This window comes from Calliopsis andreniformis, chromosome 4 (assembly GCF_051401765.1).
Source record: "Calliopsis andreniformis isolate RMS-2024a chromosome 4, iyCalAndr_principal, whole genome shotgun sequence".
NCBI lineage: Eukaryota > Metazoa > Arthropoda > Insecta > Hymenoptera > Andrenidae > Calliopsis > Calliopsis andreniformis.
Window position 1 is genome coordinate 2,049,666 of NC_135065.1, and position 25,296 is coordinate 2,074,961.

At 32.5% G+C, this 25,296-nt stretch overlaps 2 protein-coding genes across 6 annotated transcripts in view; both read left to right on the forward strand.

Moving 5' to 3' along the window:
* Positions 1-25,296, forward strand: part of Nca (neurocalcin homolog) — a 245,771-nt gene that overhangs the window by 168,229 nt on the left and 52,246 nt on the right. The window lies entirely within an intron of this gene.
* The window catches only part of LOC143178177 (neuronal calcium sensor 2), a 175,657-nt gene that overhangs the window by 128,361 nt on the left and 22,000 nt on the right, over positions 1-25,296 (forward strand). The window lies entirely within an intron of this gene.

A 25,296-nucleotide genomic window follows, 5' to 3' on the forward strand; every position in this document is an offset into this window, starting at 1 on the left:
GAAAAAGTGATGTACATTGTATGCCCGAATACGCTTAGTTTTTTAGTTATACATACTATACTATTTTACCGCGCCGCACCGCACCCTTAAAGGAGGCATCTCGATACAAGCGAGTACGAAATACAAAGATTTCATGAATTTTCTATTTAACAATTATATATTTACATACACAGTATCCATTAACTTCATATTTTTCTTATTGTTACAACATAATATTTTCTGATATTTTATCATGAATTCAATTTTTATTAGGCCCCAAAAGTTTTAATATTGCTTTGTTATTTACAAAAATTGTTAAAAGCGCAGTTACAAGTCAAGCAAAGTTTTCCTAGTTCATACAATACTCTAACCACCTTCCTATTTTTCCATCTATTAATTAAAATATTACGTAAATATACATATATATGTGTATAGAGTGCTTAAGAATAGACGGTGTGAAAAAAGGTGTTGCTTCTACGTGAAAAGATACGTCAAAAATAAAAGTAGAGGCTTTGTTTTAGCACAAATTCAGCCTGAATTTTCACAGGATATGAGTGAATGAAAATACAGTTTTAGTCACTTAAGCAATACGCGAAGTACATTGAACATTCACAGTTTGATCACTGACTCTCTACTTAAAAGTAGAAGTTCGATGTCAAACAGTTTTATTTTATTTTATATTTTTGACTTATTTTTGCATAGATTGAATACTCGTTCATAGTCAAAGTATATTTTTTCTTTAAAATTGATTTGCAAAAAGTTAGCCTCACGTGCAAGGAATGCGAAAAGGATTTAGAAAATTAATTTGTTAATGTTATACTTCTGTACGTACAGGAATATTAAAATAAATTTTTAGGTAATAGTAGTCTTTTTAATTAAAGTTCGTAGTTTAGTTATTGCCTATGGTCACTAGACAATCGACGTCAATAGAATAAAGATAAATACAAGTATCATCCGATTTATCAAGCGTTGCTTTAATATTCGAGAAGCATATAAAAAATAACATCTAACATTAACAGTATAATATTACTTAGGCATTTTTTAAATAATGAAAAATAAAACGAAATAAGAGGATATAAAATAAAAATAGTACTTTTTGAAATATCATAAGCTTCAAACACGAAAGATTCTAATTTTGATATGTACAACGTTACGCAGAAAGAAAAATTCAACATTTTAAACTTGTTATAAATTCTGATTCTACAAAAATATAAATTTCAATTTATTAATTTTTAAAGTATTTAATAAGATTCTATAAGCAGTAACTGTGCACAATAAATGAATATGTTAAATGATATGCAAAAAGAAAAATAAAAATAATTACGAGGAATCAAAATTATTGCAAAAAAGATAAAATTTACTTGAATGTTTTTTGTCGAAGTATACGAGCGCTTATATTCCTATGACGACAAACCGTTCTGGTCATAGCGCGCCTGGTCATAAAAATGGACCTTTCCAAGAGGTCGTGAGTGTTTGTCGAGGCTCGATCCACATGTATAAATGTTTTCTGTTTTTATATACCTAGAAATCAAGTATAACACTTCGTTGCGCCTTTGAATATATAAGCTCAAATATATTGGAAAAATTCTTAATCGAGAGTAAAATCAAGCACATACATTAAATAGTTGAATGTAATATTTCATAAATATCATTTTTCAAATGTCAGCTTACAACTGAAAATATACATGCGTGTAAATTGGTAGCCCTACTATTTTATTTGATAAATAACTAGTCTGCGGATGTTTATGCAAATTCTTATTTTCATAAAGACAATTACGGAAGTGTAACTTAATGAGAGGTTTGTTTCACTCTCCAGATACTATAAATAGAATTTAGTTTTTAATATTTTATAGAATTCTGTACATTTTTGCATATTCAAATTTATTAATAACTGTATAAATTATCTCAAATCTAAAGTAATTGAGCCACTTTGAAAACAAATGGATGTGGAATCTGATAATGAGATCAGTTGAATTTGCAATGATCGTTTACGCAGGATTTGTAATTCCTATTAAATTGCGACGCAACACGATAATTATATATGCAATAGACAATCGACAAAATTTAGAGTGCTCAAGCTGCCGCAGGTCACCTAAATACCTCCTCTCTTTCTAATAACACGAAATTTTTAAAAACTACAAAAAATGATCCTACACAAAAGATTGCTCTTCCAAGATATTTCTCCTACGAAACCATTCAAATTGTGACATGGACGATTTTCGTATCATTAGAAATAGAGAAAATATTTAGATGGCCTGCTACACAGTCATGTTGCTACATAAATATAAAAGATTGAATTTGAATCTTTCAAGAGTTCTAGTTGCATATGTACGTTTGCTTATATTATACACATATACGTGTTAGTGGCAATGTAGGAGTACTGCATGTACATAAAAAGGCTTCGATTCCTTTCATTTCTAGATTTGATGTCATTATTTGATAGCACTTAAGTATATTTCGAAAAGAATATTGCTAATTCGATTTTGTGCGATTTTTTTTCTATGTTCATTATAAGTTCTTATTCTTTTTGCGAGATATTCTACAACTACAACACAATCATCTTTTCGACTGTATATTTTTTTTTTACGAAATAATACCTACTTTTTGTAAGCTTGATTCGTTTATTTGCGAATTTTCTAATATGGTTCTTCTTTGTGGGTTCTTTTATAGTCAACGAAACTCCTTATCGATATTTTCGAGATCATTCTCTTTATTATTTTGCTAACATTCTTTGTCTGCTATAGTACTTTGACCTTTAACCAGTCTACTTCCAAATGTTCATTTGTGTTTGTAGAAATACTTTTGGCAATAAAATATGAACTTTTTCATAGATATCTGTAAAGAAATTAGTCAGAAAAATAGTAGGATGTTGCTAATCTGTATAATAAATTATGAAACATTTCACAATGTTTGGAAACTATAGACAGTAAAAATGTTCTTCTGGTAACATCTGTACATTCTGAGATTGGGTACTTTAGCTACAAAGAATCAATTAGTATAGTTTTACTCGAAGAAGATTTGTACTTGCTTTTTGATCCTTTTGCGCATAACAGCTTCAATTTCAGTATCCAATGAGAAATGTTGATCTTTGACAAATCTAGGCTGTAAGAAGAGTGGAGATCAGTTATGAATTTCAAGCTTGTCACTGCTCCCTTCGTTTACCCTCTGCAATGTAGCCTTGCGTTGTCATAATGCAAAAGAAAAGTCTTTCTTTCTTTGGTTGAGTGCTCATAAGGTTTCACAATACCCTCGAGCATTTACTGTCGTTCTTCTAGTTAGAAATCCCGTGCAAATCACGCTCCTTGCGACCCAAAAAATGCTGAGTATGACTTTTTTTGTTGAGAGAACACTTTTGAATTTTTTTACGCTCGGGGAACCTGGATGACTATATTGGATTGCCTTTCGTTTTCTGGGTCATATTGATGAACCCAGGGTTCACCAGTGGCATTATTCATAAGAAAATCAACCTCTTTGAGATGATGTCGGTTGAGAATTTCTCGAGGAACAGTCTTTCAGTGTTCCTTTATAGGATCAATCAATTATCACGAGACCCATATAGTACAAATTGTGCTGTAATTTAGTGTCTCATGGGTATAGTGCAGTTTTCCTTCATAAATTTCTACCTATAGAGCAATATCTCGATGCTTAAGGGATCACATCCATTTAGAGGCTTGCAGAAACCGTATATCTCATAGCTATATTATTATAAATTTTTATAAAGGAATAATATTGGCTAAAGAATGTATTGCCATCAATAGGATATGCGTTTTTTAAGTATTTGATGGTAGACATTCCTTAGCTCATCTAAAAACAAAACCCAGTGGATATTAAAAATAAATAAAATGTAGAAATCTTTAACTATTTTACTTTTAATTTGGTAATTTTTTTAAAAATAGCGGCTGCGTAAAATTTAAGTATAGAATTTCGATGAAAAAATCGTCTTTTTTCTACTTATTGAAGAACTAGAAATAAAATTCAAAAAAATGAAATCAGTTTTTTGGTTTCAAATGTATTTTTTGGGCTAAATAATGTCCATCGGTAAAAAAATACGTCTCCTATCGATGCGAATATCTCCTTTAGTTAATAATATTTTTTAATGAAAATTTAGAATCATGTAGCTAAGAGACATATCTTTTAGCAGAAAAATATTTGGCATCGATTTGACAGTTTTTTCTTAAATTCTCGAACATGTAAATTTTCTGCTGATCTCTAGGCGAATATAATCCCTTAATTCGTAGGTTTTCCTGAATTATGGCAGTCTGCCTGCGTCGGTCCTCGTTGTTTGCGATTGAAATTGGCCGTCCTCTTGCTCTTTGCTCGTCAAAACACATTTATCTCACTTTTACTCCAGTTTTTGGCACGTCGTGTCGCGTCGGATCGACTTGTGGACATTTTTTACATTTATACAACCATCACTATTTTGTTTCATACGCCTATGAATTTTGACTGACACGCAACCAACTGGAACCAAAAATTCTCTTACTGACTGCTGCTGCATACGTATCTCGGATGTGACATTCATTACTAACTGCTCATTAAGGAGTACGAACACTGAATTGAAACACAATGTGTTTACATTATGCAGTAACGGCTATCGAACATAGGCGCAAACTTTTATTTTTCTACACTATTACAGACGTTATGCAGTAAGAAACCTTCCTTATTAATCAGCCCCCATATTTTTCTTATATATTTACGTGGAATGTCAGGGGAGAATCTCAGATAGAGGAATTTTCAAAAATTTAATTTCAGAATAAAATTACATAAGGGCACATTATCCTCAGTTAAGAGTAAAACAGATATGATACATTCTCGTTAAAAGACTGTGTAATGAAGTTATACATCGACATTTAAATGAAAGGTTCTTTTGGACGAACATTTAATTGTCTACTCTTTACAGCAAGTAGAGTCATAGAAAATTTATTTCGCGTACCTGCGACACTTAGAATTCTAACAAACTTATACTTTTAAAGCCGAGCAGCAAGCCAGAATATAATTGCTTTAGTTTGTATTTATCTACACTACACAGTTTTTCGAAAAAATACCACGTCAAGAGGTCTGTGTATCACGTCCGGAAACGCAGTTTCCTGTGTTCCATATTTTTCTGTGTTTCATCATTGTAACAACATATGCATGTTTATTTCAAGCGCACAACTATTCTCCATATTCCTGCATTAGTTTTTGTCTAATAAAAATAATTGTAAACTTCTAAAATGGGTCAATGCATAAATATACATATCGTTGGTAAAAGTTCCTGACTTAATTTGTTTACTCCATTTTTTGCCTTTCTCTTCGAAACAGGAAAAAATGAACCTTCAACTTTTTCTTAATTTTACCAGCGTTACATTTTGTCATTTTACTAGTATCGTCTTATAAAGCATAAAACATGAGTAATGTTTATTCTAACCATTTTTTTATACCTACTGTAGTTTTAAAGATATATGTACATGTAGGTAAATCAGAAAACATCTGTCCACCTGTAAAAGGGGTATTTTCACCCTAAAGAGCCGAATTGTTGACGATAATAAAAATTGCTTAATACTTTTCTTGGTTATCACATATAAATCTGCAAAGTTTTAAAACAATAAGACCTTTGGACATTCCGAAATTCCCTTATAAATACTTATAAATAGTATAAATAGTTCTAAACTACATGTGTAAACGTACACAGCTAGATCTCGGAATTATGAGAACGCATCTAACTATATAAATTGGTGTAACTCTTTTTAGAGTCTGTGTTAAAGCAGAAATAAAAGAATCAGTTTTCATAACATTAACTACTCTATACAAATAAGCTTTCGTATGTAAAAATAGAAATTGTAGAATGCGCGCTTCTCAAATTTCTACCTAAGTTAGAATTGTTTACAATAACAGGCTAGGGGAATCAAAATAGTGATAACGAAACACAGTGCCGTCGCTATTTAAATGATCTAAGTTTTCATACGCTAAAATTCTAAGTGGAGAAGGTCTTTCGAGAATGACACATAACTTTATAACAGGGAGATCGTACAATGGCGAAGTGGGTGACAGGACAGTCCGTGATATATTATTGAGATACACATGTATGCATACGTAATTCATTATACGTCACGTAAAGTTTTAACAAAAGGACTCAACATCGCGAAGTTTATGAAATTAATGTACCTGTGACTATAAAATTAATATAACGTTCTTCTATTTCTCACTTTCTTCTAACTTTAGAAACAAATTTTTTAAATTGTTATCATTAAAAATCTTACACAAAGGAAGTATAATCTGCTTTCCTTGTCTGTGAAACAGGTTCAATAAAAGAAGCTGAAGCATACCTGCCTACATACCTAAATACAAATATCAAATTTAATTATTGAAACGAAAAATTAATAACGCCATTATGTTCCTTTTGTGGTAATTAATGCATAACATTGCGATATATTACCCAAATTACCATTTTTCATAATGTAAAATCCAAAATCTTATTATTTATCCAAAAACTTGTTTACAGTTTCAACATATGATTGGAAAAGGATTCACTCCGCAACCCCATCTCGTGAGAACCTAACCTAGATAGACCTCCAATCTTTTTTCCGTTTTCAGTTTACAGACGTTATCAACACAACTGTCTTGGGTGTAATAGCTTCGTCGAGCAGACAATGACGCAATAGCAATGTCGGCGTCAAATGTATCTACCATTGTAACTTCAGTTATTGTTATTTTTGTCAGATCCGAGGGGATGGTTTTTATTGAAAAATCCGTGCAATACCCAAACTCGATATGGGTTAGAAATAAGGTTAAGTTATTTTTGTTAATAACTTTTTACCCGTCAATGAGAGACAGCTTTTGGGGTTTATTCAGGAGTGTGATCTAAACATGTGTCAAGGTCATTGGGCTTGACTTCCGTATACTGATTAATAAACATACCTTATACTAGCTCTTCTATCTTTGTATTATTGAAAATCCGAAAAATTGTAATAAGTAAATCGGATATGCTCCATTGAAGGGTGGTAGTTGTATGGTATCGATCAGAAACAGAATATCCAGGCAGAAACTTGAGTTTTCTTACATTAAACATGATATTTTTTATTCCATATTTAGATTCTATTTGTCTTAAATACATTTTCCAAAAATGACCTCACTGGACTTCATATTACTTTGAAAGTGTAGCTCAGAAATAGGACAGTTAAGTAGAAAATTATCCATTCAAATTATAAATTCAAATTTTTCAAAAGAAAAATAGTTCTTTTAATTGCAAATTAGAATTACAGTGTGGACACAATAAAGAAATTTTATTAAAATACACAGTTATAATTAATTTTAATACATTTTTTATATTAATAATAAAATGTAAAAGACAATACTTGTTCGTAGGTAAATCAATACATGAATAAAAATTTAATATGAAAATTGTTTCATAATGTATTTAATATGTATAATGGATCTAATGTTTGTTCATAGAACTTAAGATAATTTTTAAAATCTCATAAAAAAACATTGAACGTAAGTGTTTAAATTTAGCACTATTCTATGAAATACGAACATCCTTTCTACTTTGGAAGGAATCGACTGCTTAAAGAATGTTATCAGCATCTAAAGATCAAACTGCTGTTCTTATTCTGTGCATCATATTTTCTTTTGCCGTTAAACGTTCGCAATATATCAAACCTTTAATTTTTCTAGGTCTAGCGATCGAGGCGAGTGTATTATTAGAATATATTTGTCTATTCCCTTATTGAAAAATCCTGCATTTAGCTTCTCACGAGTAGCTCTCGGTATATGTGCAGGACATTCGTCTTGTTGAAACCACATGTCAAATAGCAATTGCAAAGGAACATTTTCTAGCGAAACGAGATCTGTTTTTACCAGACTAAGTACACATTTAGCACCATTAAGGTTTTCTTAAAACGAAAAACATACGATCTCATTTCCAATACTTCCTCACCAAACACTGACTTTCCAAACATGTTGATGATTTATGTCCCAATGAATGAGGATTACCTTGTGATCAATGACAAAGGTTCCAAGTATTAATATTTCCATCACTTTTAAATGTACATTTATCGGACAATAAAATTTTGCAATGAAAAAATTTACGGTTGTGGTCTTATCCAGTTGCAAAATTCAAGTCTTTGTTGAAAATCATAATCATTCAATACTCGACTAAGAGCCATTTTATGAGGTTGCCACTTGTATCCTTTTAAAATACACAAAATAGTAAATTCACTGATGTTTCATATCTACACACATTTGATTTCTATTGTATAAGTTTATTTTATATTTATAGTTATAGTTTTAGTTTTAGTTATTTATAATTACAATATAACACAACTTATTTTTACTACAAATGTTAACTTCGTTTATTTGTACTCGCATTCGCACCCTATAACTTGTCATACCGTTCTGCTTCTCACAATCAGTCACTCTCCTACTCACCTATTTCTCTTTTACACATTCAGTGTATCCAACGCGATGCCTGAATCACATATCCCCAACATTTACTTACACCAGATGCTGTTTGTCTTGTATATCTTACGGAATCGCAGGGATTTAACTTTTTAGATGCGAAAGTATCTGCTTTCTTCTTTTCTCTAGCTCCACGGCGGCGGATCGTTTTTCCTATGTTATGATGAATTGATAAGTACCTTACTTTCTTGTTTGCTCAACCGTGAAAAAAATTTCTGGAGTAAGAAAACTGCTGAGAAAAACATTCTCACCACAAATTTTCAGCAGTACGATCTGCTTCTATATTCAGTCAGTCATAATTTGAAACATATCGTGCACTTCCTCATTCAAATAAACCATAACTGAACTTTACTAAATTTTTTAGCCGAAATTGAGGAAACAAATGAAAACAAGTAGCCTGTTATCGGTCCAACTGCATTTGGAATTAGCTGTAGCATCTTGGTTCCATGTGTATAAACCACGTGCTTTAAATTATTCTTGACTGTACTGTTAAGCGTTGAAAATTTATCAATGACACCTTTTGATATTCATGCCATTCTGGCCATTACTAATAGTAGTATAGGATATTTTTCTTTTCACTCCAAAACGTTTTTCCTCCGCAAACTTCTCAGCGGTTTAAATGCTGTAATGTCCGCAGGTTGCAGTATTCTTGAGCAAGTGGGGTGCATGCAAAAAAGAATAATTTCCAACTCTGAACATGACGATGACTAATGAAGAGAGTTGTGTGACTACTATGACAATCAACAAATAGTATTACTGGAAGTTTAACTTTTTCTTTTACTAAATGAGATTAAAATATATATTTATTTAATATCATTAAAATATATCTGCATTCGACCAATCATTCTGTGTAAACGCACTTCCACAATAATTGGGTAGCGAATTTGCAATTGTGAGTAGCAATATCTTGTATGAATATACAACAGTCAATGGAGTTACTACCCTAGTAGCACTTTAGCATTCTCTATGTCAATTTCGTATGTGTTTCGTGCTCCACAGAGTTCTAAGGTATTTTTCATTTGCGGACATACTATAAAGTGTCTTATTATCAGTGTTATTTATTCATGTTGCATCATTCAAAGTGTATAGTTTTCTCCTTTCCGATAATTATGAATATCCTTAAACAAATTAACTTGTGATTGATGAACTAGCACTTGTAATTGCTTCTGGAAGTCATTCACTAGTAATAGAATGCCTTCTTAAAAAAGGTTTCCACCAAAAATTTCCTGATATATTATTACTAAATGGGTTGTTTAAATCGCTACTATTTAAAGTCTTTTTAATCGAAGCTTGTATGTTTTCTTTCTGTCAAGAAGATTCTTTTCTAGTGACCAATCAATTATTCAATTGATTAAATCTTCTCCAGTACAACGTAGTACTAAAGATGGGTTTGGAGATGTTTTAAACAACATATCATTCATTCTAACTTAGATCATGTATCTTGGAACCCCATATATTTCGTAGAGTTTACCGCGATGGCATTCCACTGCGTAGTGCACAAAGCCTCTCAAAGCACAAAGAGAGTAAAGCCTCTCTTTTATTTCCTGTTCAGTGTGTTTTTTAAAATATTTATTCCCCGTTCTAATTTTCGCATCTTATGATTAAAAATTTTAATTTTGTAACCTATAGATTACAATTTTATACAACTTTATAGTTTCAAATTTTACTAGCCATATAATACTCAAGATATAACGATTTTTTATATAAACATGCCTATTATAATTATATGATGTATCCCTTTTAAAGGATACTCTAATAGTAGATATGGAATGAAAAGCAGTGAGAAAGATATGTTTTTCCACAAGAAATCAATTGCTGTTACTATGGTTACTCTATATTGTTTCCAGCAATCAATTACTGTTGATCGATCGGCCAATAACTACATATCTGGATTTGGCCAATAACTCTGTTTTCTCATAGGAAATTAAATTTTTTTGCTTTTGTTTGCAAATTAATTTTTTAGTTTTATTTAAGTTTTTAAAGTTTTATTTATTCTTCGAACACTAGGGAGCCCTTTAAAACTATTTATATAAATTTTGTTATAGAATTTATTGAATGGGCATGTCGATGGCTTAATGTACAAATGTTGTACGTCCACTTTTGATCAAGTTTCAGATTTTATATTATAAATTAGCTTTTGCCAGCAGATTCGCTTGCATGGATGTTGTGAATTGACTGCAACTCTGTTGAATGTTTTAAAAATAGCGCAGATATAGTGAAAACGTATTTAAAATTTTTATCAATATGGAGTTTCATTCAAACACTTCAAAGAGAACTTATTTAGGTCAATCTATAGTACCTCGGAATATACCACATTTTTTATTATGTTGCGCTGTAGTATCAAAATATATTGATTTTCAGAGTTTTCAATTCTAAATAGGCCAACATATAACTAGCCATGAGAAAAACAATGGGAGATCGGCTGTCATGCAACGCGTGACGTGTGAATCGGTGTTAGGTCCGAGACATTTGCTATTCTTGTATGTATCAATATTTCTCTCTTAACAGCATAATACAGTGTAAGATATAACCTATGTCACTAGAAACAATTAGCCTTTTAAACAGTGAAAGAATTTCTCAAATCGTCTCAGTAATTTCAGAATTTGCCCTAGAAAGCCAAGCAATTTGATCTTTTTATACAGGATATTCCGGAACTGGTGGTACAAGCAGAAAGAGGGTGATTCTACATGAAAAAATAAGATAAAAATATGGAATAAAAATTTTTGATATCATGCTTCATTACCGAGAAAATTGACTTTGAACTTCGATCGACTACAACTGTATCGAACTACAGCTTTAGGCATTTGAGAGGTAAATAAGAAAAGGAAAATGCTTCTAGCGTACCATAAAGACAGTCGGTGATCTAAGTAACCACAATTCAAACTCAGTTTTCTCGAAAACGAAGTTCGATATCAGACAAATTTATTGTATATTTTAGACTTATTTTTTTATGTAGAATCATTTATTTTTCGTTTGTACCGCCAGTTCTGGGACACCCTGTATAATAGTATAGATACATTTAGTATTAATTATGGTAATAATTAATTATTTGAGTGATGCTGTTTCTTAATGGAAGGGCCAACCACTGTCCTGTTCGCCAGGGATGTGTGAATATCCGAAATTACGGATGTCTGACTAGTCGAACCGAGTCGGAGAATGTCAGATGACCTCGGGAAGATACTTGCAATACATGAATTCTAGGGTAGCTCAATATCTTCAGGTAACTCGACACTTTTGAACAGCTTGACTCTTCAGGTTAGGTCAGGAGAAGTCGAGTGAGACCACACCAGATCTCGTAAATTTCTAAATGAAGATTACTTCAAGAATCCATAATCTTCCACATACCACTACTATTGTGTAGAGCTGGTAAGATGACGAGCGGGATGATATAAGGGCAAGAGAGGTAGTTCGCAGACGCCGTGTGGCCTTGTCTGTCTCGTCTTGCCTATGAATTACTGATGCATCCCTAATTTCATGCATACTCCTCTTACATGCTCAATTATTTATTAAAATGAAAGCACACGCTGATGTATTCACTATCAGGAAAGGGGTGTCATAGTAGGAGATTATACTATTACCAATTAAGTTCGCATGTCTTTCGCTCCTGATCCTTACAAGTTTGCACAGGAAGTATCCTAATTTGGCCTTATTGTAGAATGTAATTCTGTTCAGGACATAACCTCTGAAGGTTAAGGACTCGTTGTACATGTAACAGATATACGAAATACTACTCCAAAATTCTAAGTTGACGAAACATTTAGAAGTTGTACAAACGCGGATATATCTAGGAAACAGATAATTTACTATCTAGTAAGACTTAGATCGCTTCTGTAGTAGGCAGCGACTGTTCCTTAGAGATTGAAAGGGTATTTAATGCTCCTTTACTATTTCTTATAGTTAAATTAAGGGCTGTTTAATAAACCATTATTGTAAAAAGAATCTAGACCTGTAGATTTCAATCTTTTACCGTATGTCACGCGAACCCCCCATTACTAATGTAGGAAGAACATCGCTTTTCTTCTTGAAATAGTTGTTACGAGTTGGGACGCAAATAACGCGAAAGGCTAGTGAGGATAGATATATTTCCAAAAAATGTAGTAATTGATGTGTTAGTTGGTACACGGATGAAACTGATGCAAGATCAGTAAACCATTGGGATTACTGTAGACTCGGTGTCAATGCACTGTCGATGCGGGGACTTACAGACTGGTCGTAGAGATTGTAAGATAGAATTTAGGCCGACTCGCAGATTCTATGAGGTTAAACTATAGACTCGAAAGCAAACTTTAGTCCGATCTAACTGAATAGCAACCAACTCTGACGAACTTGACTGTCAACGTTGGTCGGCCAGTTAGTTGGAACATCACGGTTGGTACAGCGTGTCGTGGTTTCTATTCAGCTGCTCAGAGTCGCGCATAAAGATAAACGAAAAAAACGAGAATGCTAGGGGGCTTTCTTTTAACAGGTAGAGACTCAAATATTTGGAAGAGTAATGGAAAATATTCTCCGTACCGAGATGTTACACTTACTATTGCTTCCTAGTCGAACCAAACCTCTGTATAAGGATCTATTTACCTATGCAATATAAATCCGCTTCACACGATAAAAAAAACACCTAAAGGAAAGTTTTTTACTACCCTTCTTTAAAAAAAAGCATCTGTAAGAGTGTCAGAATTAAACTTTTAAGCATGCTAAGAGCTGCATGTAGTTTATTCTTATTGTTAGTAATACTGACTCTTCATCGATGCCTCTAACTCCTTCTTTTTCTTAGGAATACTATCACGTCGACTAATTGTTCAGAAATACTCAAGAATTACTCAGTATTCAGAATAGTGTATATAGTTCTCAGAAAATCACTTTACTGTATTAATTTTTATATGATATCTAATTATGTAAGAACTTTCTTAATTCGTTGTAAATGTATTTGGATTCGTAATTTTTATGCCAGTTTCATATGGCAGTTAAGTATATCTCAAAGTCTTATATTTCTACTTCATTTTTTCACATTTCTGAGTACGCACCTATTCTGTTTCTCATTGACTTTCACTTTCCTAGGTTTGCAGTATCGTCTATGTTTCGTCTACTTTATCTTAAAGGTTCGCACAAACCTGATCATCGACACGTATATTTGATGAGCAGGCCCTTACAGATCTGAACACGGAATAGTTTTCTTCACTTGTACATATTTTCTTTACACTTTATCTTGTTTTTCACTTTTCCCCGTATTTCTAACTTTTCACTACCTTTTTTACCACATCCCATTTTTTCTCTTCTTTCTGTGTAACAAGAGAAAAGCTCGCGACGAAGGCACTTATTGTTACACGCCACAATTGGAATACACGCCACAAAGGAAACCCCTTCCTTTAGAAAACGCTGCATTAGAGAACATCTAAAAAGCGCATCGCCAAGAGTCCTCAGAAAACATAGACTAATATTAGTTGTATTCTATACGTTCACACGGTGCTCAACGGTGTATCGGCGGCGACAAACAATGGGAAGGGCGCTTTTAGGAGACGGAATGTCAAAAACCTGGAAGAAGTCATCGGAAAGAGCCACGGCGCAATTTTCAGTTTTAGGAGTCGCTAAAGGTACTGTGTATGGCTGGTAAGTTAGCAGTTGGGATGGCACTTAATGCAACCTTTGTCGCCGTTACAAGCATCGATTAATAGATATAACTAAATAACGAAAGTTCATGTGGCTCGACTCTATGATTGTGGTCGAACAAGCTAACTTATTTTGCTACAGTCAATGAGATGAGCATTTCTTCCATCTTCCAACTTACTAGCTGTATACAATATCTGATCTATATTGAGAGCATTTCTTGTTGGGAGTGAGAACAACACCACATCGAATGAGGAAGGCTTTCGTATTTGGAAGGAGTTCAGAAACTGTAAAATGGTTAAGATGTTCGGCAACGTTAATCTAAATACAAGCCAATAAACAGCAAAACAGATGTCATGTGAGAAGGATCCTGTCGCTTCACATTCTGGAAAAGAGACTTCAATAGTTAGATAAAACAGAAAATGTATTTGGACCAGGATCCCGTGTCAATGGGGAAAACTCGAGGTTTTAACGAACGACGCACCATGATCACAGTCATAAAATAACACTCATCAATGGCTGAATGACGCCCTCACCGTCTCCTCTTCTTCATTAAGAACTCACTAAAAATTTCTGTAGATTGGATGTAGTTCGATGTAACATGTGAAATATAATCAAGTGAATGAGGAGAAAGCGTATTTAGACGATAAGTAGGCGAGCGTAAAAATTTTAGTCTTTCTTCTTTCTGGACCACTAGTTAATAGTAGTTGAGATTAATACTTCCTTTCGACTCCTCTGATTTTTCCTGCTTCCTAAACTCCGGCTAGTAATATTATAAATTGTGTTTGGATTGACACAACCTAATGGGGGGGGGACTGGAGGTTAAGTTACGCTTTAGAAGCCATCGCTACTACTAAGGGAATAAACGTGGACAAATTAGTCCTCACCCAAAGAGGAACCACCAGAGAGATTTCAGAAAATTTCATTTTACCGTCTAGTTGCAAGGATATATATTCTGGGCTGGGTTAGGGAGTGGAGCATGCACGATTCATCCTTGATATTATGACGACCGCTTGACACCATATTGGCGTCATTTAAAATGACTTTCGAAACTAGCGATCGTCAATGTGTTAAGGACCTAGCCTGGTTGGTGGCCAGGGAATAAGAAGCCCGTCAAATGCATCAGTAGATACATGAGTAGCTGCCCAAAAATCGGTTCGGGCACCTGGTATGTGCAAAAATAGTTACTACGATCATTGCAATCACTGCGATCGCGATCACATGTATCAAATTAAATGATGAACTGAAATCGATCTTGCACTTCTCGCGGCTAAATAAAACGCGGAATTGTAGACTAACTATCCTGGACGATACATCGCGATAATTGGAAAATAAGTTTCAGATACCTGGGCGTGGTTCTGGAGCTATGCATTGAGCGCGTGTAAAAAAAGCATCATAATAATTGTAATACCGTTCCTCTGTAATATTATTTCTTATTAAACCAAAACTGCGTTGAGTGATGTTTTAGCTATGAAAAACGAAAATCCTTTCGAGCTTTATCCCTTTCTTTCGGCTACACCCAGCCCTCTGCATGGTCACTTCTGAGCAGCTCGCTGTAAAAATGCAGTTCACGCTCTCCATGTTTTCATTTTTCGTCCCTTGGTGGTAATAAAATTAGTGCAGGATAATCTTGGCTAAAAAGTGCATGGATGATTGGTCCAAATACGGCTATTTGGCTTTCATTTGCTGCTTTTTCTCTTGGATCGTACAAACCGTAAGACTTAATTTGATAGTAAAGTGTACTCGTCAGTCGTCGTGCGATCACAACTTGGAAGGATTTTCATCTTTCACAGTAATGAGGGCAACCGCGCGTAGGTGTTTACCTAGAGCGTGCACTTCTGCACTCGTGAGCTGTCTGTCGTACTCCCTCCCCAGCCCCATCCCTCTTCGCTGGCATATAAACGCGTGCGTGCAAACCGTTCGATATATTATGAGTACTTACAACAAACACAATAAAGTTATGATACGAAAATAAAATTTTGTGCGGATAGATACTTACGAACTACACGTAAGACTAAAAACAAAATAGGTATGTGTAATACTCGTGCAGCGTAGTGGATGAAAAATATTTATTGTTATAAAACGTAATACTAGTTTTTTTTATAGGGGGAACTACAGATAACAACTGACTGCTTAAAATTCACCTACATTTGTACTCAGTATATCTTATTTAACAGTCATCTCAGAGATAAACTTGCATGAAATCTTTCTTATTAAATACACTTCTGCCGCCACACAATGTTATTACTTTCATTAAATGTAAATTTAAAAACAAAATGATTATTGTTGTACTTAGAACAAATCATACATATTAGTATTTGTAACTGGAGTTATATCTTTGTCTGTAAGCTGTAGTGGTTTCTACCGCTTTTTCAAAAGTTAAATGTTGTTAATATTATAATATTCTTAGTTATTAATTAAAGAAATTAAAATACTATCAATAAAAGCTCGAGAATCATGGAGTTTCACATCACTTTCTGCAAGTACCTACCGAAGTTATAATTTAAATTACCTTTCTGTAATACTGAGGCGAATTGTTACACCCTTTTCCCTTCCGATTGCTTTCTTTTGTGAAATCGAAAATTTTTAATAGTCTAGGAAAGTTCCGATACATAACAACTTTTTTATAAGTTTCATAGTAAGAATTTTTCAACAATTTACTGCACATTGTACCAATCGGTTTTGATGCTCCGTACTGCAACAAAAATTCTTCAATCTTGTGGAATATTGAAGACTCTTACGTTAACCTCAGACCGCTGCAGAAACGCTTTCAAATTGGCGACGCGACAGTTGTATCGAACGTCTTGTTTGTGAAATTTTAATGCGCAGCGCCTTCCACCATCTTCTGATTCGTGGCGTTGAATATAGAATGATAAAACATTTGAATTTGTAAAAAATTTATGAACTGCGGCATAAATTAAAATGTGATTATAACTACAGTATTTGTGAGGTTTTTTAATACTACGTGCTTTATTATATTGTTTCTGAAACGAGCGTTTCGCTGATGTATTAGTGCCTAGTGATACTATTGACGAAGTCTAGGACGGACAGACCTATCGTCCAATATATTTTTCTGTCACGTACTTGCAAGCCCACTTACCATTTTCGTGTCACGCCTGACATTATCGATTTAGTCTAAAATAAGATTATAATGCTACGAGTGGTAGGAATTTAAATCAGATATTTTATCAAACACATTTCAAATCTGGAGAAATGCATCTCTGGTTATAAGATAAGATGACCTAAGCCACATGTTTTTGTTTGCGAGATACTTGCGTTTAAAGTTTTCAAATTCAATGCTGTCTTATGGATTTGTATCTCTTTGAACACTTATTTTTAAGTGAAAAGTTCTTTTAATGTCTTTTTTCTGTCTAAAAATATAAATTTTATATTCTAGATCACAATTAAGGCCTTGATAGAAGTTTTTTTAAAATGTGATCATATAACATGTAAGTTATATGTGCTATATAAACATAACAGCTATATAAACAGATCAAAAAATATAAATACGTACCTGTTTCATTTTTTAATAGCAAATGATCAAATATCGTATACGTATTTATATTAACTAATAATTCTTCAACGTTTGTATAGGTCAAATAACAAATGTAGTCACGAAAATCTAAAGTATATCACCAAAAAGTATTTCAAAAGATACAGAATGTAAACGCATAGATGAGAAACAGAAACAAAATCATTTCTTCTTCGATCATTTTTTTACTAGTGAATTTGGTCCCGTGTTTAGACCATATATACTATATGATTGTGTTTGTGTCATGTATATTACTAGTCGCGGCTTGCGTATAGTGCGTGTATAGGAAATTCAGGAATCGAGTGAAGCAAAGATGACGTGGAAAGTGTGATGTCACATGTGAATAAAAGATGATTCAAAATGGTTGACATGATATTAATTTATAAATTATTAAAAATGGTGCAAACATGCTGTGTTCAAAGTTGCAAGGAAATACAGAAGAATATATAGGCAATAAATTAGGTTATGATAAAAATAAAATACGCAGCAGGCTGACTAAAACCATTTTATTTTATGATCTACAATTAGAAATAAATAATTTTCCTCCAAACATTTATGTGCTATTCGTATTTTTATTTCTTGTTTAAGCTAAAATAAGTTTTAAGGAAATAATTAATCAGACACCTTTTACAACTAACAAATCAAAATTATAATCTCCAAAATATGCTATAATAAGCACTATTTAAAATTGTAAAAGTAACATAAAAATTAATAACTAAAATACATACTTATAAAAAGTATTATCTTGTATACTTTAAAAAGAATATATATACACAGTTATTTATTGCTTACAAAAATTAACGACATATTCAAATCGAACATTAAAATAGTTTTACATGTTTGAAACATTGGTATATCGTTTTTTTGAAACTCCATAAGTAGTATATATCGTACTAGCATAGCTTATACATCTTGCCCACATGTAACGTCATGTAGATGTTTTATCTTTGCTTCCGGAAAATTATCTGACACTGTATCTATAAGTATATATGGTCTAAGGTCGCGTGAATGGTGATCCCGCAGCAGTGTTGTCAGAATCCTGTTTCGTACTTTGAAATTCAAGATCAAATTGTTTTATCGTTACTTTGCATTGTACTCGTCACAGAGTTAAAAAGTATGAAAGGAACCATAGGTCAAAACCTTACCATTTCCTTTCACTATAATGTTGAAGTTTCATTTACTTCTTAAACTGATTCTATCTACAGTGTATTTAGATTTCGCAGTGAAATACAAAATAACTAATCAGAACACTTTCGAATTACTATGGCACGCAAATGACACAGCAATGGCTGACAATACAGCCACTGAGTGAACTACAGCGTGCTTCACGCAACTGGGCGGAGCTAATATTTTCAGAATTATTAAAGATAGAAAATGTCACAGAAGAAAATTAAACGATGTTACGTTTCTACCCTTTTAATAGAATTTTTATTTCTTCCTGATTTGTATACAAAACCACACTTGCGGCTGAAAATATCTTTTATTGACATTTTGTAAATATTATCAGTGCCTGATACTACATTGTCAGCGATATAATATCGATGATTGTCAATTAAACAGCTAGTCTAGATTCTGGGAAGTAAATTGTATATAGAGTGAATCCCTGCGAAAACAGTTTCGCAGGGATCATAAGAATTATAATTAATTATTTTATAGATGGAAACCTTGTATGAAGGTCACATACATTTTCTTAAATGAAATCATAATTTTTAACCCATTATTCGATGCAACTCGTTATTATCTATAAAACAGTATTAAGCTGTTTATGTTGAAGAATTTGTAGTTTAAAAAGTATTTTAATCTTAATATTCCAAAATGGTACATATTACTAAAGGTACCTACCTTATGTCATTCCAGAACAGTAGCATTACCGTGTTACATTGTAGCGAAAACTTCTAAAGAACCAGGAATTCGAAGATACTCGTATATTCTTTGAAACATTCTCCTCTCAGAAAAATGGTAGTTCAGAAACCGTTCTCGACACAGAAGACCAGCTCTTGCAGCATTACACTCTCTAAGTCCACACATGAGATGTAGATATGTCAGCTGTTTCGCTATTGAAATAACTCATTTTCACGACTTCCAGTAACTCACAATAAACTTGCCTCAAATAGCTTGGTTTACTGCTCGTACTTTGTGTACTAACTAAGTTTTATGTTTTTATGTTAATTTTAAGATGATTTCCAACCGTAGAAAGTAATATAACTTACGAAACACGATTTTTTAATTACAACAAAGTATCAGCTTGGTGATACTTTAATTTATTCTACTATACTTTGAAAGTCTAAAGTATATCCAAAGTATTCTTAAAATATGTACCTACAAAGTATTTGAATAATGGTAACAAAGTCATTATTTGTAAATAATCAGCAACTATTTATTAGAATAATTATCATAACTTTCGTTATTTTAATTCTACTCTTCTTGCTGCTATTTATTTAATAAATAACTTTTCTATGCTCACTAATAACTTTTTGCTTTTTCTCAAAAGTGAAAAGTTTTTCTTTCGCTTTTTCTATTTTGAGTTTTACCGCTTTTGAAATATGTGTGCAATGCGTACATATGTATGTGTCCCTCTTTCCATGAAGAAAACAATCCGGTATGTTGGATAAAGTTCAAATAAATATTTAGTAGGACATGTATATCCCAGTAGTTACAAAAGCGTTAAAACAGTTTTCTATACCTCTGTCTATTTTATTTGAGTTTGTTTTCAATTTAATGAAAATTGTAGAGTATTCGTTATTTTCTAGAATGTCGATCAATGACATCGAATCATATTTCTTGCACGAATAATCGTAGAAAATCAATATCTGCCCCTCCTTCATTCTGTTGAATTATTAATAGAAAATGTAGGTCAGGAGCAAGTACTGCAAAATTAAATTTGAAAACAATGTATTATTTGTAAAATATTGTGACAATTAAATATACCTCCTCTTTTCACTTCAAATATATTTAAATGCAATTCGAACGCAGTTTTATGTATTTGTATCTATAGAAGTAAGTATACAGGATCTCTTATGTAACTGGATTACGTAAAACGATGTTTTTTTAAATAGATATGAATAAAAGAAAATATTATCACACAGAATTAAATTGTTTGGAATGAAACATTTAGGGGAGATTAGGGTAAGGAACGATACTAACAATAAGTGAGAATAAGTGTAACTTTTTTATTTCTTTTAGAAAACAGATAATATTTTACTATAACAATTTTATACATAAAAATGTATAAGTACATACATATAAAAATAATGTTACACGTATCTTTGGTGTAAAATTAAAAAGTAATTTCTGTATGAATTGGCCATCTTTCCCGACCATTGGATAAGATGATTATATTAATTTAATGAATGCAATATATGATTAAGCCAACCTTTCGATACTTATTGCAGATTCATACCACCAATTTAAGTACTTGAAATACAGTGTTCAGTCCGTCAAAGAAAGATATGCCTACAACTCATCACACCTTACAATTAGACACATAGTGGTATTCATAATTGAAGAGTGAAAATAAAAAAGGTTGTAAGTGCCATTTAAAAAAATTGTTTTTTTTCTTTGGTTTCATAAAAACTGTGTTTGTATGAAAACCGATATGAGTCAATTGTTTTCCTCACAGTTTCACTTTTAGTACTTTTAGTTTTCTTTTATTTCCACTCTTCATTTTCTTTGTGCTCTGTTATCTCTTCTTTCCTAATTTAAACGTAATTTCGTGGCATTCTAGTGAATAACTGTAAAATGCATAAATTATAAAAAAAAACGCATCATTGATAAGATGATAAGTTCAATATTTTACACAAGTTCACAAAATAAAATTGAAACATCAAAATTTTAAAGTGCTATGTGATGTCACGCTTAACCATCACCACCAATCATCAGCCATTAACCAAATTTCAAATGTAGAAATGATAGATTCAATACCTTAATTATATCTGATAAATAAATCATACAAATAATTGTCAAATAACACTACTTTATATTTTGTCTTGTATTCATTGTGTATCTTCTTCTTGTTAACATAAATATAAATATTTACTTAAAATATATAACAGATACATGTTTATATTGTTTGACATATTAGTAGCTGTGGCCACGTTACGACCACTATTATCAATCGTTTGCGACTAGTTCATAATTTCTAACGCAATCTCAAAATATCACATGTGTTTTGTTTAAAAAAGTCTTATATTATATTGCTGCATATAATAAGCATATAAAAATATTATATCGCTACATATATATACATATAATTATTAAAATATTAATAAGATAAGTACAATTATTTATGATGCATGGACTCCCAGCCAAATTGATTTATTAATCAATTTATACGAAATATTGAAACTGAAAATGATATTAGAACGTCAGAACGGATTTGCAGTTACATTTATGGTTCAAATGATATCGACCATTTGATGATCGTAGCGTGATCCTGAATATTAATTTTAGTCGTTAGTCAATGATGATCGCTAATAATCGGTGGTAGTGAATAGTGCGTGACTGCTGCCTTATGCACTGTTATAAACATCAACATTTACTGTCCATATCAAACTTACGTATATTTAAGCTTCTATTCTAATCTAAATTTTTATAACATACACACATGACATCTTACTTTGGTTTTAATCTTTTATTGCATCATCTAATATCTATTCTATCGTTGCTAATGTCACTCAAATTTTGCAAGCGGCAGAGGTCAGACAATCAAAACTGCTGACAAATGTGTGTTAGTATTCTGCAATCGTTAACCTGAATTAATGACCCAGTGATGGCTAATAAAAACCAGGTAAAGTCGCGACTCAATGGACTTATCTTAATTTATTCCTAATTTTATTTATACTCATGAGTAAACTCGCAGAAACAATCGTGTGACATCGTTAAATCTAAAGCCAACAGAAATCCTAAAGAAAGCATTTTCAATAAGCAAGCCAGATACCGTTCTAACGTGATCTTCGAGAAACGCGAGATTTGAATCACAAACCGTGAGCAATTAAATCAGGAGTCTAGTCGATTTTATTGCACACCGATAAAGTGTCGATATTTTCAAGGGTTTACTCTAGTTTTCTTATTTCAATTTATCATTTATTGTATTCCGTTATATAAGATTTATACCTATTTCATTATTTATTAAATATTTAAAAACCATCTATCTCTATCTCTTTCTTTCACAATCCAATATTCCTGTTACCGAAATAGAAAGGCGCATTTCAACACCTTAAACGAGCAAGAACCAACTAGGAAGGGTATTCTACGTGCTCAGAATTTCTTTCGTGTGTTTATCGTACGAACTTTCTCGATACCTACAAACAGTGCCGTGACCCTCTATGTAATACTAAACTCTGATACCACCTCATATATCATAAGAATGTAACAAAGAAAGTCGATATGTACTAGCAACAGAATCAAAAAAGAAATTCGCCATTTTACCCTACCCACGATTTGAACCCAATCTCTTCTACTGATTCTAATTTCATGTATTTTTATACATTAGTACACTTAAAAAATGCAACTGCATTTTTATTTGAAATCACTGGGTGTACTTTCACGCACAGGAGTCAGCAGTAGCGAATTGGCCAAAGTGTCAACTTGATCGCTGGCAAATGGGCCCTTTTATACATTAAACAATATATTAAAAATATTAATGATCTTTTAGTAACTTGAAAGTGTAATAGAAACTTCAAGATTATTATTGTATCATGTAACTCAAATGTAGGTGCTACTTTGAAAAAATCATTTTTTGAGAATACTTTATATTTAAGAATATAATAAATATTTATCCATTTGTTTCTTATAAAAAGTGAATGATGACCTTACGCTTGTTGGTGGTACACCTTTGTCTCCTCGGAATCAATACGTTTAGACCTAGTCCGTCACTGATAGTCAATGTACTGTTTCATCGTCTACACAGAAGTATTAAAGAATTCATAAAGCTTTAATTTTGAAATTCCATAATTATGAGCACGCTTTCGTTGACTTAGTATTGAGTACTAATACACTATGCATTGCAATGTAGCCGTAAATGACTGGCTAATTTCAACCACGATACTATAACAAGCCCTGATACCATTTGATTTTATATTTAAAATATATTTACAATATATTTATTGTGAAACTAAAATAAAACTAATAAATAAACTTAAAATAGAATATGTGCATTTAGCAAGCGCTTACACACACGCTTAACCTAAAAAATCCTTCCAAGAAGAATTGCCAGATTCCGGGACAAAATGTCTTCCCATGACGTCATAAAGTAGAAGAGGGGGGATACCGCATGGTATTTGATTACATTTCCTGCGGTATTCCCACTCTTCTACTCCATGACCTCACTTTGATTTTATCGCAGACATTTTGTCGCGGCATCTGGCATTACTGCCTCCAAGCAAAAAGCGTCCACGATGTATTTCCGTACAGATCGTCACGAGGATGAACTTCTACGATAGCCACGAATACAGCACACACATTTCTCCTAAAATGAGAGAAGTTAGTGGGACCACAAGGAGTTCCAACCAATATATATTAAATTCAGCGTCATCAGCAGCAGCTCAGATTCAAAATTGAACTTTGAATGCCAGTTTTAGTAGCACCTCCAGTTTAAAACCTTTCCTAAGCAAACCATACGGGTCCCCGTCTCATCGAAGTCCATAAGTAGCTTTAACTAGCTCTTTGGTTCCTTCGAACGAGACAACTTTAGCCAGTTCCTGGGTCATTCTTAACCGAAGTAGCTTTAACATGGTAATTTACACTTGGGAAACTCTCTTTATGAGATTCATTTCCATCTCTCCACAATGAAAATGCGCACTATTAAAACTGCGAAATAAAAGAATATGTCGGTGAACAAAAGGCGATCCAAAATCCTGTGTCTACTAGTCAGAGACGCACATCTCACTTTATTAGCAAAACTTCTACATCTTCTATTTATACTCCCACTACATCTTCAAGATACATTACTTGAACTGTCTATATCTTTAAAATTATTAATTGCTACATATAATACTACACACATATTATTAAGAATCTGTATGTTAACACATACAGGGTCGGAGACGACCCAAAAAGGGAGTTTTCCCTTGTTAACTCTTGTACATCGTTCGGGTGAATTTAACCCAAAACTTAATATTAATTTATAATACCTTTTTTAGTAAAATTAAGTTTGTATAAAATTTGTCAACATTTGATAATGGCATTTAAGATATACCGAGTGAGATATTTAAACAGGAGCAGCTGAATATTTCCATTATTTATAGTTCTACGAAAAAACTCTTCAGGACAAATTTATACTGTTTGAAGAGACACGTGTAATTGTAGCACTATTATTTTTCCAAGGTTATTTTTTGATGAAAATTTAAGGTCATTGGTGTTTTCGTAAATAACACCCAATAATTTTTTTCGATTTCCCTATAGGGCATAAAAAACAAATCCAACAGTCTCATAAACCATACTGTTCTGACCATTCAATTTAGAGAAAATTACATGAATAAATATTGTTTACCTTAACAAAGATACAACATTAGAGAGTATGTATGAAACAAAGAATTATTGCAGGATGTGCTTGAATAACGTCACAAAAGCTAGAAAATATACAGAAGTCATTAATAAGGAGACTTAATGCGAATAGTCATAATTTCGAGCACACATGTAACTTCGGATCCTGAAAATGGTAAAATGGAATTTTCTTCAGATTGAACTCAGAACAGTATAATGTACGAAGTTGTTGAATTTGTGTTTTTATGTTCTATAAGCATATCGAA